Source organism: Pleurodeles waltl, chromosome 3_1 (genome assembly GCF_031143425.1).
Source record: "Pleurodeles waltl isolate 20211129_DDA chromosome 3_1, aPleWal1.hap1.20221129, whole genome shotgun sequence".
NCBI lineage: Eukaryota > Metazoa > Chordata > Amphibia > Caudata > Salamandridae > Pleurodeles > Pleurodeles waltl.
This window is the reverse complement of record NC_090440.1, coordinates 977,678,422-977,696,247: the sequence shown is the minus strand read 5'-3', so window position 1 is coordinate 977,696,247 and position 17,826 is coordinate 977,678,422.

Sequence of the window (17,826 nt, the reverse complement as noted above, 5' to 3'; positions counted from 1 at the left end):
TCAGGCGGTGTGCTCCCTCATCCCGTTTATGATTGGCTCCTTGTTCAGTTGTTGAGCTGATGAGCTCTAGTATACAACACAAAAAAGGGGATGGGAGGATGCTTGCAATATGTCTAACCACTGGAAATTGCTTGGGGTAGCATTGCAGCCCATTGTTCTTTTACTCATCATGTGACCTCAGTTTGGACCCAGCCATATGGAAACCAGTCTTGACCCTGCTCCAATGGGAACAGTCCAGCCCAAAATGCCAGGCCTCCCTAAACCAGAACACAAGCAACTCCAAGACAGATTTCGCCCTGATTGTTGCTTTTCAGTCGGCTGTAGCTTGGTTCTAGTTATTTTGGGTTATCTGTGTTCCAGTTCAGGGAGGAACTGGCCTGGCAGTTTCAGCTGCACAGTTACTATTAGGAGCACGGTCAAGACTGATGTCATGTGATCTGATGAGCTGTGGAGTGTGTGCTTTTAACAATTAGTTATAAATAAAAATTGCACTAGGTACAGTATGGATATTACTCAGATCCATATTTTGGAAGACCTGTTTTTTATCTTAAACCTATATCTTTTCATGCACTTTGTGGCAGCATATCTTGTATTGCGCGTGATGCTAGGTTAAAATAATGTTGTAAATATTCACAGTGCAGGGACCTCGTAACACTAAAAACACACAAGTCACTATTCCCCTCTGCACCAACCAGAATTCTATTGTGTGACTCTAGTTACATAAACACAGATATATCCAGTGGTCGCATTAACCAATAGAGCAATGCTTCTTAAACCTTTTAGAACTATGACACAGTTTTTAGGATAGCAAACGTTTGTGACCCACTTTGCTTTAATGGACAAGAGGCAGGGGATTTTGTTTTTAAGTAATAAAGCATTCTGTGGTAGTGCATTGTTATTTGCAGACAGTACATTTCACAGTAAAATGGACACTAAATTTGCATAGACACAGGTCTATAGCTAAAACTATATTGCACACAAATGATGTGTGAAAATTGGGTTTCACTGAATATTATTAGTGCATCACCAAGTGTCTTGCTTTACTCCGATCCGACTAAAATGTTTGTTTTTGTCACACTTCAGAATTACACAAAAAGTGTTTCATTTTGCTTTTCTAACTGCTGAATGTGTACACAGGTATTTATATTTTGTTGTGTGTTAGTTTATTTACAAGGATGTATATTTTGTTGTGTGTTAGGAAAAAATGACATCCTCCAGCTTTCCTTTTTATATTTCATGTACTCCAGCAGGATTGTCACATACTTCACTGTATTTGTGTTTCCCTGACTGCAAAGTAGAGGTGTTTCTAAACACTGTGTTAAAAAATAAGCAGCAGTAGAGGTAGCCTGACATTTGACCTCTCTCTCTGAAGCGCAGCAAATGTGACACAATAAATATAGAATTTTAAGTTCATTATTGCCTGGACTTTGGATCCACCAAAAACTGAACGCCCTCAGTTTGGGAAACACTGCAATACAGTTTCCCAAGGTAAAATAGTACAACTTTCACTGATTAGTTTAACTTTCATTTATTTTTCATGTAAGGTGTGTGTTATTTTATATGCTGTTGTTTGAAGGTGTTAGACCAACAAAATAGTTAAATATGTTGTTCTTTTTAGCCACAGCTTTGAACTCACCCCCACTCACGGACCCCACCCTCATCGGACTCAGATTCACAGGTCCCATTTTTTTAATGCACTTCGACCGCTGTTTAGAAACAAAAGCCATTTCAGTTGGCGGACAGACATAAGAAGCCACTGTGGTCTTCAACAATGGGGAGCCTTTCGGGTCTGTTGGCATGTATAGTGTGCAAGGTGTACGTAGATCTCTGCAGCCGTTCCTCAGGGCTAGAACACAATGCTCACCATTACAGGGTGGCGTGCCAGAAGATTGGCTATGAATATCTATAGCCTCTCCGTCGTTTGCAAGTAAGAGCTCTCCCTCTGAGGCCAGCCAAACACTTAAAACGTTACTCTGGATTTGCATTTTTAATGGACCGCTCATGAAAGCAATTATATTTATGTTAAGTAAGCCGCGGTTCATTTATAGCCTGCTGTGGGTTTTAAAATGGTTGTTTAAAAGTGTGAGTTGATTATGGCGGAAGCAGCTGCTCCCAGCCTCGAGGAAGGTAACAACGTGTGCCAGACATGGTTTCCTTTGCTCACGTGCCATAATAGGACGGAGCCTCGTTCCCAAGTCAGGGCGTGTAGTGTTTGCAAAGCACTTAGGGCCATATGTATGAATACATTTTTCCATAGACGTAGAATGGGTAAAAACCTTTCATACATCTGGCCCTTTGTTCCTTGGTGGTAACACATTCTTATGCACTTTAGGTGCATGTGCCATTGAGGGATTCAGCTCTGGCGACGGGCCCGTCACCAACATGGGCTCCCAGCAGTGGCTAATAGTTTCCTTTTAGAAGGTCCACCCCCGGGCAAGGGTTGTATGATAGAGCCACGCATGCGGCAACCATGCATGCCTGAACAACGCGATCGGAAACTCCGACCGCGTTGTTTCCACGCATGCCTTTACAACGATTTTTTGTTGTAAAGGCATGCCTAGTAAAGGCATGTGTGGAAACGGCATGAGTGGTTGTCGCATGCCACCCCCCCCCACCCTAAAATACCCCGACCTCCATTAAAAACCCTTAAAAACTACCCGATACCCTCCACCCACCCTGAACCGTAAAACCAACCCCCACCCCCAAAAATAAAAAAAAATTACCCCAACCCCCACACCTGCCCCTAAAAACCTGACCCGTCATGACCCAACACCCCTAAAACTACTACAACGCCCCCAAAAAACGAAAACTACCCCGATCCCCCACCAGCCCCTAAAACTACCTTAACCCCCAACCCCTAAAATGTAAACTACCCGACCCCCCAACTGCCCCTAAAACCTAAAAATACCCGACCCACACACTCCCACCCATAAACCTAAACTACTCCGACCCCCCAAAACTAAAAATACCCTGACCCCCACCCCTAAAAACTACTGTGACCCTCCACCCCCAAAACCTAAACTACCCGACCCCCACTCCTGCCCCTAAAACTACTGCGACCACCTACCCCCCTAAAACCTAAACTACCACGACCCCCACCCCACCCCTAAAACTACCCACACCCCCACCCCTAAAAACAAAACATACCCGACCCCCCCACCCTGCCCCTAAAGCTACCACGGCCCCCTAACCCCCTGAAACCTAAACTACCCTGACCACCCAACACTACCCCAACCCGCCCCTAAAAACTAAAAATACCCCGACCCCACACCCTGCCCCTAAAACTACTGCACCCCACACCCCCTAATAACTATCCCGATCCCCTACCCCCAAAAACGAAAAATACCCTAACCCCATCCCGCCCCTGAAACTTCAGCTACCCCCCTCAGCCTGCCTCTAAACCCCCCGCCCTGAATAGAAAATTACCTCAACCCCCCACCCCTGCCCCTAAAAACCCGACCCCTCACTCCCCCTAAATGGAAAATTACCCCGACACCCACCCCTAAAAACAAAATAACCCCGACACTCCACCCCCGCCCCTTAAAAAAAAAAATAGCCTAACCACCCCAACCCATTCACCCCCCACCCTTAAAAACTACCCCCAGCCCTGCCTCAGCCCACTTACCTGACCGCGTCCTCTCCAGATGGGTCTTCCTTTTTCTCTGCCCTAACCACGCATGTGCGTTGTTCAGCACCTGCGTGGTTAAGGCAGAGAAAAAGGCCTGCGTTTGTTCAGGCAAGCGTAGTTCCGCTTGCGTTAACAAAGCAGGCGTGGTTCCGGACGCGTTGACCCAGATCTTTCCCCTGGGTGAGTGGTGCAGAACAGGCCCAAGGTGTCACGCCGCGGTGGCTGCGGCGGCCGCGGCCGCAGGCTCAGGTCGCCGCGGCGTGGCATTTGATGAATGCTGCGGCTTGCATGCAAGCCGCAGGAGAAGCCGCGGCTTGCAGACAGGCCGCGGGAGAAGCCGCGAGTCTGGTCAGGGGTCGCGGCACTCGCCGCGCCCCTTTCTTTCGTTTCTGCCGCAAGGGCAGACGCGGCAGGAATTGAGACCCCGAGTGGGTCTCAGACCTGCCGCACATAGCGCATTTAGTGCGCTTTACATTCAGACAAACTTCATAACCTCCTGCTTCACCACTTACCAGTATTAACAGTCAAAAGCCGAATGCCTGCACATGGTGGTGTTTCTATGCGTGCCTTTTCCCTTTCCCAGCATGCTGCCCACTTCCTCTCTTCCCAGGATGCATTGTTTCTCTCTGTTTGGACGCATGTTCTTTATTCACTGTCATACTCTTTTCCCCAATCCAAGATGGTGGTGTTTTTACTTCCTGTTTCTTACTTCCTGTATAGGGGTATATAAGGGGAATTCAGTGGCTTACTCATTGCGTTGCAACACTCCTTTGGTGGTAGTCACGCTCTGGCTGGTTTCCTCTTGTGGATCCAGTGTTTCCTGACCTGTCTTCGTCTCCAGTTTTCCTGTACTCTCGGATATTCAGTTCTACCGCCCTTGTGTCCTCCTTCTGTTTCAGGGAGTTCCTGTTGGAGGTTTTTTACCCTTTTGGGGTTTTTCCTCTGGGACTCCTTCTGGAGGGCACGGACTGTAGTGGCTTGCTATTGTCAAACAGCACCGTGGCTACCGGAAGGGGTCGCCCCTACCTCGGCCAGAGCAGAACCTGCCAGAACCGGGGTCGTTCCCCAACCCTCATCAACTTCGACGGTAAGCCCAGTGAAAATTGTGACAGATTGCAACGCCCAAAAATCCAGTTGCAGTCCGGAACCATGGATAATCCAGTGGCAAATACGGAACCCACCAGCCAGACCCTGCTCATGACGATACAACAACAGGCTCAAGAACTCCAACAGCTACGTACTGAAAATACCGTCTATCGACAAGCCTTTGCATCCAGGACCACTGATGTCCCCTCAGTATCTGCCACTACACCTCGTTTCTCCGGGGATCCTAACAAATTGAGAGAATTCATGGATGCCTTGACGGTTTACTTTGCCTTTCGCCCCTAGCAATTTGTGCAAGACAAGGTGGGGTATTTGATTAGCGCCTTATCGGGGCCAGCCTTGGCTTGGGCCACTCCTTTAGTGACAAGAAATGATCCCTGCCTGTCTAATTATTCCACCTTTGTCACTACCTTTAAACAGATGTTTGAGCGCCCTGGACTCGAGGCTTCAGCAGAAGAAGCTCTTTGCGATATCCAACAAGGGAATCAAGATGTATTACAATATATCACCCGTTTCAGACAATTAGCAGCAGAAACATCCTGGGTGGAACGTACCTTGGTGACACTGTTCCGCAGAGGTCTCAGAGAGGACATTAAGGACGAACTGGTGCACTCTGCTAGAATCGAGAACCTTAAAGGATTGATGGATCAGACTCTGGCGATAGAATATCGGATGAACGAACGAAGAATGGAGAAAAAGAAGAGTCGTTTGCCATCACACTCAGTGACATCTCGCACCGTCTCTCATCGTACCGAGGAAGTCCGTCCTGAACCTAAGGGGGCTACCGAGGAAGAGCCAATGCAAATTGATACGGCTCGAGGACCTTTATCAGCTAGTGAAAGAGAACACAGACGAAGGAAGGGACTTTGTCTATATTGTGGTGCAGCTGGTCACCTAATTCGCACCTGCCCCATTCGTTCAACCAAGCCTTTGAGAAACGCCAACTCCCATCCTCAGTGAGAAGGGTGAGGACGGGATATCGTGAAATACCTTCCATTTGTTCTTCCAGGGAGGAAGGAACTGCTCTTTTTCTTTTACCAGTTATCCTTCACTTAACTGATGGCCGGGAAGAAAGAACCCTGGCTTTATTGGACTGCGGAGCCAGTGGCATCTATTTAGATGAAGCATGGGCCAAAGAACGACAGATAGCACAAATACCTAAGGAAGTACCAGAACAAGTACACACGGTGGATGGATCACTCTTGGCCTCAGGACCAGTACAATATACCACCCCTACTTTCTGTCTACAGTTTAGGAAACACCAAGAAAACCTTTCGTTTGATTTAATTTCATCACCACACCACGTCATGATCCTGGGAATTCCATGGCTCACACAGCACAACCCTTACATCAACTGGGAAACGAGAACTATTTCTTTATCCTCGCACTTTTGCCAACACCACTGCTATCTAGCAGGGGATTATTGGTCCCCAAAAGGTCTTTTAGCCGCACCCCCTAAGGTGGGATGCTCTATTAACGTCCTACAGGGAGTTCCCAAGCAATATCAGGAATACGCTGACGTATTCCAGAAGCCAGAAAGACCTGAACTTCCACCCCATAGAGAATACGATTGCGCCATTCCTTTAGAACCAAATACAGTGGTTCCCTTCGAGCGAATGTATTCTCTCACAGAACCTGAGAAGCAGATTCTTAAGGAATACCTTGATGAGAACCTACAGAGCGGGTTGATTGCTCCCTCCTCTTCACCTGCAGGGGCTCCTCTCTTCTTTGTTCCTAAGAAGGCTAAAGATTTGCGTCCCTGTATTGATTTTAGAGGATTAAACAAGATCACTATTAAGGATTGGTACCCGTTACCCCTCATTAAGGACATCCTAGAAGCAGTCAGAGGGGCAAAAAGATTCACCAAGCTGGATCTCAGAGGAGCCTACCATCTTTTAAGAATTAAAGAAGGTGATGAGTGGAAGACAGCTTTCAGAACACCTTTTGGTCACTACGAATATCGAGTAATGCCATTCGGACTCACCAATGCCCCTTCCATTTTTGAAAGGTTCATGGATTCTATCTTTTCCGATCTTTTGCAACAAAAAGTAGTGGTTTATCTCGACTATATTTTAATCTTTTCTGTTCACCCAGAGGAACACTCTAAGCATGTACGCCAAGTTCTAGAGCGACTCCGACAACACCATTTATTCTGCAAACCTGAAAAGTGCGAGTTTGACCAGACGGAAGTAAAATACTTGGGTATTGCATTAATCAAACCGGAGTCGCCATGGATTCAGACAAGGTGCAAGCTATATTGAATTGGCCATCTCCTTCTTCCATCAAGGAGACTCAGGGCCTGATTCTAACTTTGGAGGACGGTGTTAAACCGTCCCAAAAGTGGCGGATATACCACCTACCGTATTACGAGTCCATTATATCCTATGGAACTCGTAATACGGTAGGTGGTATATCCGCCACTTTTGGGACGGTTTAACACCGTCCTCCAAAGTTAGAATCAGGCCCTCAGTGTTTTTTGGGATTAGCCAACTTCTATTGACAATTTATAGCAGACTTTGCCCAGAGAACCAGCTATATTACTCAAACCCTTAAATAAGACCATCTAAAAAAGGGCTTTTGTTGGACACAAGACGCAGAGTTAGCCTTTCAAAACTTAAAGAAAGCCTTTATTCAAGCCCCCATGCTACGACACCCAGACACCAGCAAACAATTCATTGTGGTCGCAGACGCATCCAAAAGAGCCATTGGGGCTGCCTTACTGCAAAGACAAGACGATGATGATTTAGAGCACCCGGTATTCTACCTTTCCCACATTTTATCCGACTCAGAACAGAACTATTCCGTGCTAGAACGTGAATTACTCGCCTTAAAGACCGCATGCACAGAATGGAGACACTTTCTGATGGGCTCGAAAGAACCCTTTGAGGCCCGGACAGACCACAGTAATCTACAGTGCTTAAGAAACTTTCAGTGTCAGAATAGCCGGCAGGCTCGATGGGCTTTCTTTTTCAGCCAATATGACTTTTATATCACATACATCCCTGGTTCTCAGAAAATCCTGGCGGATGCCTTGTCCCGACGTTACCCTGAGTGCAGTGATTCTCCTGTTCAGAACCTATTTGACAATAACAAGATCATTGGTTTAGTACAGACTTTTTTAGACCAAGTCAGGTCCGAATATGCCCGTCTAGAAGACACAGAGCTGAATAAGTTGCGTCCGCAACTTCATATAGATCAAGGGTATTACTATCATGATAAGTCCCTGTTCTTACCCACTAAACTAGTACAGACTGAAGCCTTACGTATGTGCCATGATTCCCCCATCGCAGGTCATCGAGGAATGAAAGCTACTCAAGAACTTCTGCTTCGCTCCTTCTGGTGGCCAACCCTCAAGACAGATACGGAAGAATATGTATCATCCTGTCCTATATGTGCTCAAGCCAAGACACCCCGTACTGAACCAGTAGGATTACTTCGCCCACTACCAGTTCCCCCAGGTCCATGGCACACCGTCTCCACAGATTTCATGTGCTCATTACCCTCTTCAATAGGAAATCATGTAATAATGGTAACCATGGACTCCTTCACTAAGATGGCTCACTTCACGGCCTTAAGAAAGTTGCCAACGGGAAAAAAGAATTAGGTCAAATCTTCACACAAGAAATCTTTCGACTTCATGGATTACCTCAGGTCATTATATCAGATAGGGGTCCTCAATATATCTCCCGATTCTGGAAACAATTCTGTAAGACCTTGGGAATCGAAGTGGCCTTATCATCAGGGTTCCATCCTCAAACTAATGGACAGACGGAACGACTCAATCAAGGCCTCGAACAATATTTACGTAGCTTCTGCAATGCTACGCAGAGTAATTGGGCTACCTATGTACCGCTTGCAGAATTCTCCTACAACAACTCCATACACAGCGCCTCGAAGGTCTCCCCTTTCTATGGCTCCTAAGGTTTCCATCCTAGGGCCTTTCCAACTCCCCTGAAAGATACTTCCAATCTTCCTGCCATCTCCTCCTATGTTCGACAGCTACGGGGTGTCCAACGTGTTCTCCATTCCAACCTTGTGGCCACTAAGTCTCGCATGAAAAAGATAGCTGATAAGAGACGTTGTGCGGCTCCTCACTATCAGGTCCATGATAAAGTTTGGCTCTCCTCTAGATTCCTACCTCTCCGACTTACTCAGAACAAATTCAAACCCCGTTTTTATGGTCCCTTCCGGATTCTCAAAAGGATTAACCCAGTGTCTGTGCGTTTTCGCCTGCCCCGGACTTAGAAGATACACCCTGTATTCCATGTCTCTCAACTTAAACCTTACCTTCCTGATCCTTTTCACAGACAATTCTCCTGTCCTCCCCCTCTGTTGGTTGATAATGTGCCTGAGTACGAGGTCCAGGAAATCTGTGACTCTCGGTTTTTCCATGGACGCCTCCAATATCTTATTCGTTGGAAAGGCTACCCTATGAGTGAGTGTTCCTGGGAGGATGCCCCTTCAGTTCATGCCCCTCTTGTGGTCCGTCGCTTTTTTCGACTCTTCCCTCACAAACCTGGGGCCTCGGGGGGGGGACCTACTGTCACCGCGGCGCGGCATTTGATGAATGCTGCGGCCTGCATGCAAGCCGCGGGAGAAGCCGCGGCTTGCAGACAGGCCGCGGGAGAAGCCGGGAGTCTGGTCAGGGGTCGCGGCACTCGCCGCGCCCCCTTCTTTCGTTTCTGCCGCAAGGGCAGATGCGGCAGGAATTGACACCCCGAGTGGGTCTCAGACCTGCCGCGCATAGCGCGTTTAGTGCGCTTTACATTCAGACAAATTACATAACCTTCTGCTTCACCACTTACCTGTATTAACAGGCAAAAGCCGAATACCTGCACATGGTGGTGTTTTTATGCATGCCTTTTCCCTTTCCCAGCATGCTGCCCACTTCCTCTCTTCCTAGCATGCATTGTTTCTCTCTGTTTGGACGCATGTTCTTTATTCACTGTCATACTCTTTTCCCCAATCCAAGATGGTGGTGTTTCTACTTCCTGTTTCCTACTTCCTGTATAGGGGTATATAAGGGGAATTCAGTGGCTTACTCATTGCGTTGCAACACTCCTTTGGTGGTAGTCACGCTCCGGCTGGTTTCCTCTTGTGGATCCAGTGTTTCCTGACCTGTCTTCGGCTCCAGTTTTCCTGTACTCTCGGATCTTCAGTTCTAACGCCCTTGTGCCCTCCTTCTGTTTCAGGGAGTTCCTGTTGGAGGTTTTTTACCCTTTTGGGGTTTTTCCTCTGGGACTCCTTCTGGAGGGCACGGACTGTAGTGGCTTGCTATTGTCAAACAGCACCGTGGCTACCGGAAGGGGTCGCCCCTACCTCGGCCAGAGCAGAACCTGCCAGAACCGGGGTAGTTCCCCAACCCTCATCAACTTCGACGGTAAGCCCAGTGAAAATCGTGACACAAGGGGGTTTCTCCATTGGGCACTTCATGGACGGGGTTTTACAATCAGTTAGGCCACCGCCCTCAGCAGGACCCTGCAGACAGTTGCACCGTGGTACTTCCACAGAGTAGGTTTCTTGGGCACATTCTTCGTAGGATAGCTGCATTTTCCCTGGTGTGGACAGGATCAAGCTGTGGAACATTCTGTTCACTGTCAGGAATATTTATTTATGGAAAATGGTAGAAGACGATACTGCAGTGAGAGAGGCCTTAAGGGATCTCCGCAAAGCAAGCAGAGATGAACTGATGAGGCAGGGAGTCCTAGAGCAAGATTGTTCCCCTCCGTGGGGGAAGATTAAAACATTGCAGGCCTCAGTGGAAAGGGATTTTATGCCTGAAGGTGCTTGTACAGCACAACCTTACCTGGGCCCAGTGGGGAGGAGACAGAGGGCTGGGCAGCAGTACATGGTTGGGGGTAGCATATGGAGCCCCACGACAAAACAGCAGCTGTTTGTGGGAGAGGGGCAGGAGGAAGAGGCCTTGCTACCTCACATACACAGACAGAGTCGGCTCCAAGGAGGTTGCGGCAGTGAGCCCCACCTCCCACCAGGGGGCACCTGTAGTGGTGCACGCCAGCATGTTAATGCCACAGAGAGGCCACAGATAGCGCACAAACATGGCTGATAGCAACATGCAGGAGGAGGGAGAAAGAGTTTTGTCATCTTCACAATTCACCATAAAAAGATGCAGAAATAAAGCAACTTGGCAGCTGGAAGGGGGTAAAAACATTACAGAAAGGTGGAATGAGCAAGTTGACCCAGTTATAAAAAAGAAGCAAACATAGCAAGTCGGACTAGAGTAACAACAGAGGGTGATGAGCCTCCAGGGAAGAAAGAAAAGTGCTTGAAAGCATCTAGAAAAGTAAAGAGTGGGCAGGGCTGTGAGGCAGACCAACGGGCATGGATCCCTATGAAGGACAGAGTGGGCAGAACCACAGGAGATTTTCAGAGCAGGACAACAGTTGCTTTGATTTGGGGCGACCTGGCATGCCATAGGAAAGCTGACCTGAGGGAAGAAACCAGGCATGATTTTCAGTCACCTGCCAGGTTGGGTGCGACCTGTAAGTGCCGGACCAAAGAGACAGAGTGGTTCTGTGCAACCATCTTGAGGTCGTGGAAGAATTCATCAGACACTCAAAGGAGTGTTATAGAATGGATAATGTTTGCAGTGAGATGAGGAGTGTCCGTGAGTGAATGGTGATCAAAGTGACTGGGTGAAGAACTGGAAGGAGATGAAATACCAACATGGCAGGGCAAAGTAATTGCAGGACCACAGGAGCAGAAAAGGGGGGCTCCTAACCTTCCTATCAAAAGCACTACATTGCAGGAAACAGAGGTGCACAAGAGCCATTGCAAATAACAGAAAGGGGTGGTAGAAGACCATGGGCTGAATCAGGCGATCGCACAAGGAGTAAGGAAGCATCTCAACCCAGGTTTCAAACAGGTGAGGCAGGGTGGTGACAATATTGGAAAATAGGGCAGGGAGAATGACTACCATGGATGGTTGAAAAAGGGGTTGGCCCCAATGCCGTAGACAAAGGTGTGGGGACAGGGGTGGATTTAGAGAATATCTTTGAGATTGAACCCAAAGAGAAGTGAAGTGGAGTTGCAGAAATGCTTGAAAGGGGAACAATGTGATAAAGTTCAAACTACTGATGGGGAAAAGAAGGATGAGGAGAGTCATTGGGGAGTTGAAGAAATTGCAGTATATAGGGTGGCAATGCAGCTTGAGGCCCATTTAGCCAACAAAACAAAAAGGAGGCCTGGAAACTAGCGTGGAGACAAAGGGTAACTTCTAACATTGAAACCTTGACATCAGCCTTTCTAAGTTACGCAAGTGTAGACTGTGAGAAATTTCTGGAGAGGTCAGTTTCTATATTGAAAATATATGGATACCATTAGGAAAGCACAAATGAATTTTGGAGGTATGGCATAGCTACACTATTATGAGGAATTAAGGGCAAGGCTCGGGTTAAAACCAGACAATCTTTGGGATGAAGTGGACAATGATTTATGGGTACAATGGATGTATCCCTTGGGGAGTGGGCACTTGGGGGCGGGACTAGTGATCAATACAGGGGCCTGTTGGGGTTTAACAAACGTTACTTCTGAAGGAACCTGTTTAAGCACAGGCATGAATGTGCAAAGCGTGGGGACAAAGATGCAATCCTACAAGGTTTTGGAGAGCTGGCGGGACACACACACACATTGACCAGGGGGGAGGAAGAGGGGGGCTGCAATAGCCTGCAACAAGGGCTTTTACACCAATTAAAGTTGGCAAATTGTTGAGGTAGCTGTCATTTTACCCGAATAGAGAGGCTGTAGTGTTGCTGGAATGGAGTTTCCAGGTGAGTTTTAGGTTAGGGTACTAAGACCCAAAAGTAAAATGCTTTGTGGACAATTTGAAACCTGCTACAAAAATGCCTCAGATAGCAAGAGAAAAACTGGCAAACAAAGTGGAAGAGGAAAGAATGGCAGGTCCTTTTGATCATTGGCCATTGCATGATTTAGTAAAATTGACAGTGGGTGTAGTACCCATGAAATTGGCAGGGAAATTGTGAATGATACATCATCTTTCATGGCCTGGAGGTTACTCAGTGAATTATTTTATTGCAAAGAAGACACTATGGTCCGGTGTGCATCAGTAAACGCAGCAATGGAATTTGTGATAAAATGTGGAATTTGTACGTAGCTAGCAAAATGCGATATAAAGTTCACTTTGGATTTTGCATCGCCAGGCATACCCATTGATGGTTACATATATGTGGACAAGATGCCACTGATGGGTTATGCCATATCATGCAGGTTGTTTGAGACATTTAGTTTCATTTTGCAATGGTGCTTTATAGTGCAATCAGGACACAAGATGATAACGCATTATTTGGATGACTTACTCTTTTTTGGGAAACGAGTCAGGTGAGTGCAGCAGTGCTCTACACGCTTTTTAACAGATTGCTGATGATCTTGGGGTACCTCTAGCTCCTGAAAAGACAGAAGGGCCTAGCACCAAATTGACTTTTGGACATAATGGAGATGAAGGCAAGACTTCCCAATGAATAGGTTAAAGAAGTGGTTGACTAATTGGACGATGCTATGAGAGTGCCTACACTTTCTCTATGGCAAGTGCAGCATCTGGTTGGACATTTGAACTTTGCATGTAAAATAGAGCAGGAAGATTTTTTTGCAGATGGTTGGGTTTAGGGATGTCTGGGCTACATTGCCTCACCATAGAATCAGTTTTTTAGTGGCAGTGTGGGCTGATTTTGAGGTGTGGCTGATGTTCCTGAAGAACTTCAATGGCGTGAGTGTGTGGTCACTGGATTTGGATTTTGCTTGGCTGATACAATTGTTCTTTGCCATTTATTGTGAGGGAAGGTGGTGCTCTAAAATGTTGGCTAAGAAAAGGATGAAAGAAGGGAGGTGTATTGCTTTCTTGGACTTTTTCCCCTATTGGTGGCCATTGCTATCTGGGTGCAAGAACTAGCAAGCAAGACACTCACTTTCAAAGTGGACAATGAGACAGTGGTCACATTGGTGAATTCATGAAAGTGCAAAGAACTAGAAACCTTTGACTCTTTTGCAGCATTTCATACCTTGTTGTTTAATTTCCAATATTGTCTTTAGAACTAGACATGTGCAAGGTGTGAATACAAACATCGCAGACGCATTGTCTTGTTCACAGTCAGAGATTCTGTGAGTTGGCACCCGGAGCAGATACACTGAAGACTGGGGTAGTGAAAGAGATTTGGAAGTTGGTAAACTGAATTTGCTAAGTTTAGTAGGAAACGCAATTGCACTGTCTACCAGGTCAGCCTACAGATAAGCTTGGGAGGAGTTCTTGTTGGGGTCAGGAGAGAATTGGATACAGAAGACATGGGGCTAAGGAAGGAGTATGTTTGTTTCATTATGACCGACATTGGAAAGGGCGTTTCAGCCTCAACCATTGCAGGGAAACTATCAGGAATATGTTTTTATGGTAAGTTCTTTTCAGATTATGAACCCACAGAAGGTGTACCAGGAAGGAGAATTTTACAAGTCGACAACAGAAAGATAATTGGTACTGAGGAGAAGAAACCCTTTCATGATGGAGAGATTGGTGTTATTGGTGAGAGGACTGGTAGGAATTGTCAATAATGGTTTTGAGGTTTTTCTCTTCAAGTTGACTATGTTATGGTTATCTATGGTGCATTTCAAATATTTGAATTGTACGCAGAGAAAAAAAGATTGGAAACCATGGCTGTCAAGTTACGAAGAGATAGGTTGGCGTTAACATTGTATAGATCAAAGACAGATCAATTGGGAAGAGGAAGGCTAATTTTCATGAATAGCATTGGGGAGATTGTGTGCCCATTTAAGGCATGGTTGGATTTCAGAAGGGCAGGAGGAGCAAAAGAGGGCAGGGTTTTTAAACACAAGGATAGGTCGGCCTTGAGGGCAATGCAGGTATTGAGTGTTAGGAGGAAAATACTGGCAAAACTAGGTGAAGTGACAGAAGCTTTTGGTACATACTCTTTTAGAATTGGAGCAGCATCCGAGGCTAATAGTTCAGGTCAGGGGTCTCCAAAGAGTAACTCAGAAGCTACCAGTAGCTCGCCAGGTGCCAAAAGTAGCTCTTAGACCTGAGGTCTACCCTAGTATACCTTTAAAAGGATATGGGGCCAGATGTATCATTATATCCAATAGCGATTACCTAATTGCGATTCTTGCGAATCGCAATTAAGTAATCGCTATTGGAATGTATGAAACTCCAGGAGTTTAATACTGCGATTCGCAAGGGCTCCCAAATGGACCTATCTCATCAATATTTATGAGATAGGTTGCAGTTTGCGAGCCATTATGAATGGCTACAATCACAGGGATGGTGGCCTGCTGGGCTCAACAGACCACAATGTCTAGGATTGCTTTTCAATAAAGCAATCTTTTTTTTCTTCACATGCAGCCCGTTTTCCTTACAGGAAAACGAGATGCGTTTAATAATGAAAAATTAAAAGTTTTCTTGTAATTTTTTAAGAGTAGGCAGTGGTCCGTGGGACCACTGCCTGCTCTTAAAAACGTTTTTGCATGCATTCACAAAGGGGAAGGCGTCCCTTAGGGACCCCTTCCCCTTTGCGAATAGGTCACCACCTACTTGAAGTAGGTGGTAACTGTGATTGTTTTGCGACCGCATTCACAGTCACAAAACAATCATACATACCTCTGTGATTCGGTATTAGGAAGGGAAGCCCCTTCCTAATACTGAATCGGTATGTAGTTGCAAATCCAATTTGCGATTCACCAACAAGTTACCGAATCACAAATTGGACTTGTTACATACCAGAATGCATTTTTGCGATTGCAAAAATGTTTGATACATCTGGCCTTGGATCTTAATGATGCTGCCTTGTGCATCACTGAGTTGTAGATTCTTGGAGTAAAAGCCTGCTTAACCAATGGAAAGGTTCCATGCTCCAACACACACACACACACACACACAGTGAGACAGACAGCATGAAGCATGCAACATAACAAATCACTATGCAGCAAGGCCACCTGGTACTGGTAGTCATATTGTCTGTGTATGTAAGCTGTATCTGGGAAGTAAAAGCAGAGAATGTCAAGTGCGGGACTGCATGTGTTAGAATTAACATATGCAAACTTAAAAATAATCTAATGACAATGTCTGATGTGGTACTTACTGTGAAAGGTATGTTTGTTAGTAGTTTGGGATGATTTTCATTGATCTGAAGTATCTCAGCTTGTAGAAGAGGTTGGGGACCCCTGGATGAGGTTTTCCAGTGAACAAGATGAGATTAGGAAACTGTCCTCTGATTGTTGCTCAAGACACATTAAGTACACTGAAAAATTGTAGTACTGGTTTTTATTTAACATAGTTTTTCAGTTTTTTCAGGTTATGTTGTTGAACAGATGGCAGCATTTGTATCAGTATGAATTGTTGGGCACTCATATGTGAAGTGGGTAACGAAGCAGGCAGAGGCTTGCCCGTGTGGACAGAATTTGGGACTTAGAGTGACTGACTGCCATGGTTGCCAGAATTGATGAGAGCAAAGCCCTACTGGATGGATCTATGATTCCTGGATAATGTTGGTGGCATGGTGAGTTTAATGAGGGTTGGTTAAGTACTATACAGTTGAAAAGGCTAGGCGTAAAGTGTACAGGGAAATGATGCCTTATTGTGAGTTTAGAGGAATAAGTCTGATTGAGAATGAGTAGATTAAGAAGCAGGCCTTTCTGTTGTTCATGGAGGATGGGGTACACCTTTCTTTTATTGGCAATGATATCCTATTATTGGAAATAAGAGTCCAACTGGCAAAGAAACTCGCAGTGAAGGAATGGTAGTAGACAATTAGGCTGTTGGGCAACAGCTGCATGGCAGGTTTTTGAAGGGGTTTGACTGTTGGGCAACAGCCCGGTGCACGAAACAGCATATGGGTTGTTGGAGTAACAACTAGAGTACAAATGAACAGCACTTTGGGTTGGGGGAGGCAGGAAAACACATGTATAGAGTTTTCCTGTGTGGCGGATCACGCACTGGGCTGGAAAGTTTTGGAGCCTTGCCGGGGTGGGGGGGGGGATATTGGCAGAAGGAGAGCAACATTTGGGGCAGGTGTGAAAGGACAGTAAATAGAGACAGCAAATTGAAAGAAAGGGGGAGCTGTTTGAATGTGGGGAGTGTCAGTTTGGAGTCTTTACAGGTTGGGGGAGGCTTAAGGTAAGAGGGGACAGGTCAAGTTATTATATTAGTGAGGTGTGTTTTTTCAATGTTTGTAATGTTGTGAAGGTTTCAGTTGCATACCTGTCGTACTTAAGCAGCCTTTTGGTCTTAAAACAGCCTGTTATTTGGGCACTGTATTGCCCTATGAGCTTCCTGGGTGGCTTCCTCTAGGAGGTCTGTCCCGGAATATTTTGGGTGAGTGGTGTAGACCAGCCTAGAGGGTTCTCCATTGGGTAGTCCATGGGTGGGGGCAGGGATTTAAAACCAGTTAGTTCCTTCAGCAGGATAGTGCAGGAAGTTGCACCATGGTGCTGCTACAGAGAGTATGTTTCCTGGACACCCACACTTCCTCCCTAATTTTTCTTGTTGGTTACAAGAAATGTTTATAATACCTAGCTGGGTCCTTGCTTTATTGGCTATATAGATAGAAACTAAAACTTTAGTAGTTGCCTAGGTCAGGTGGCGGTCAGGCAGATCACGCATTAGGCTGGAAAGTATTGTGGCCTTGCCACGAGGGAGGGGGGGTCTTTGCAGAAGGAGTACAGGAGAGTGGCACAGGGGCAGGTGTGAAAGGATGGTGAAAGGAACGAAAGCGGAAGCGGTATGAATGAGAGGAGTGTCAATTTCTTTTTTTACAGGTTGGGGTGAGCCTTGAGAGTGGGAGGGGACAGGTCAACTTATCGTATTAGTGAAGTGTGCTTGTTTCAATGTTTGTAATATTGTGAAGGTTTCAGCTGTGTAAGCCCTGAAGTTACCATTAATAATTATTTTATGTATTTCTAGAATCGATTTAGCATATGAAATGTATTAACGTGAAAATTAACGTGTAACATGAAATGTGCCTACTTGAATGGCCATCATCATATGCGAAGTTACTCACTAATAATGTATTAAAATGCATTGAGAGCATATATGTCTTAAAATGCACTACTCTGTCATA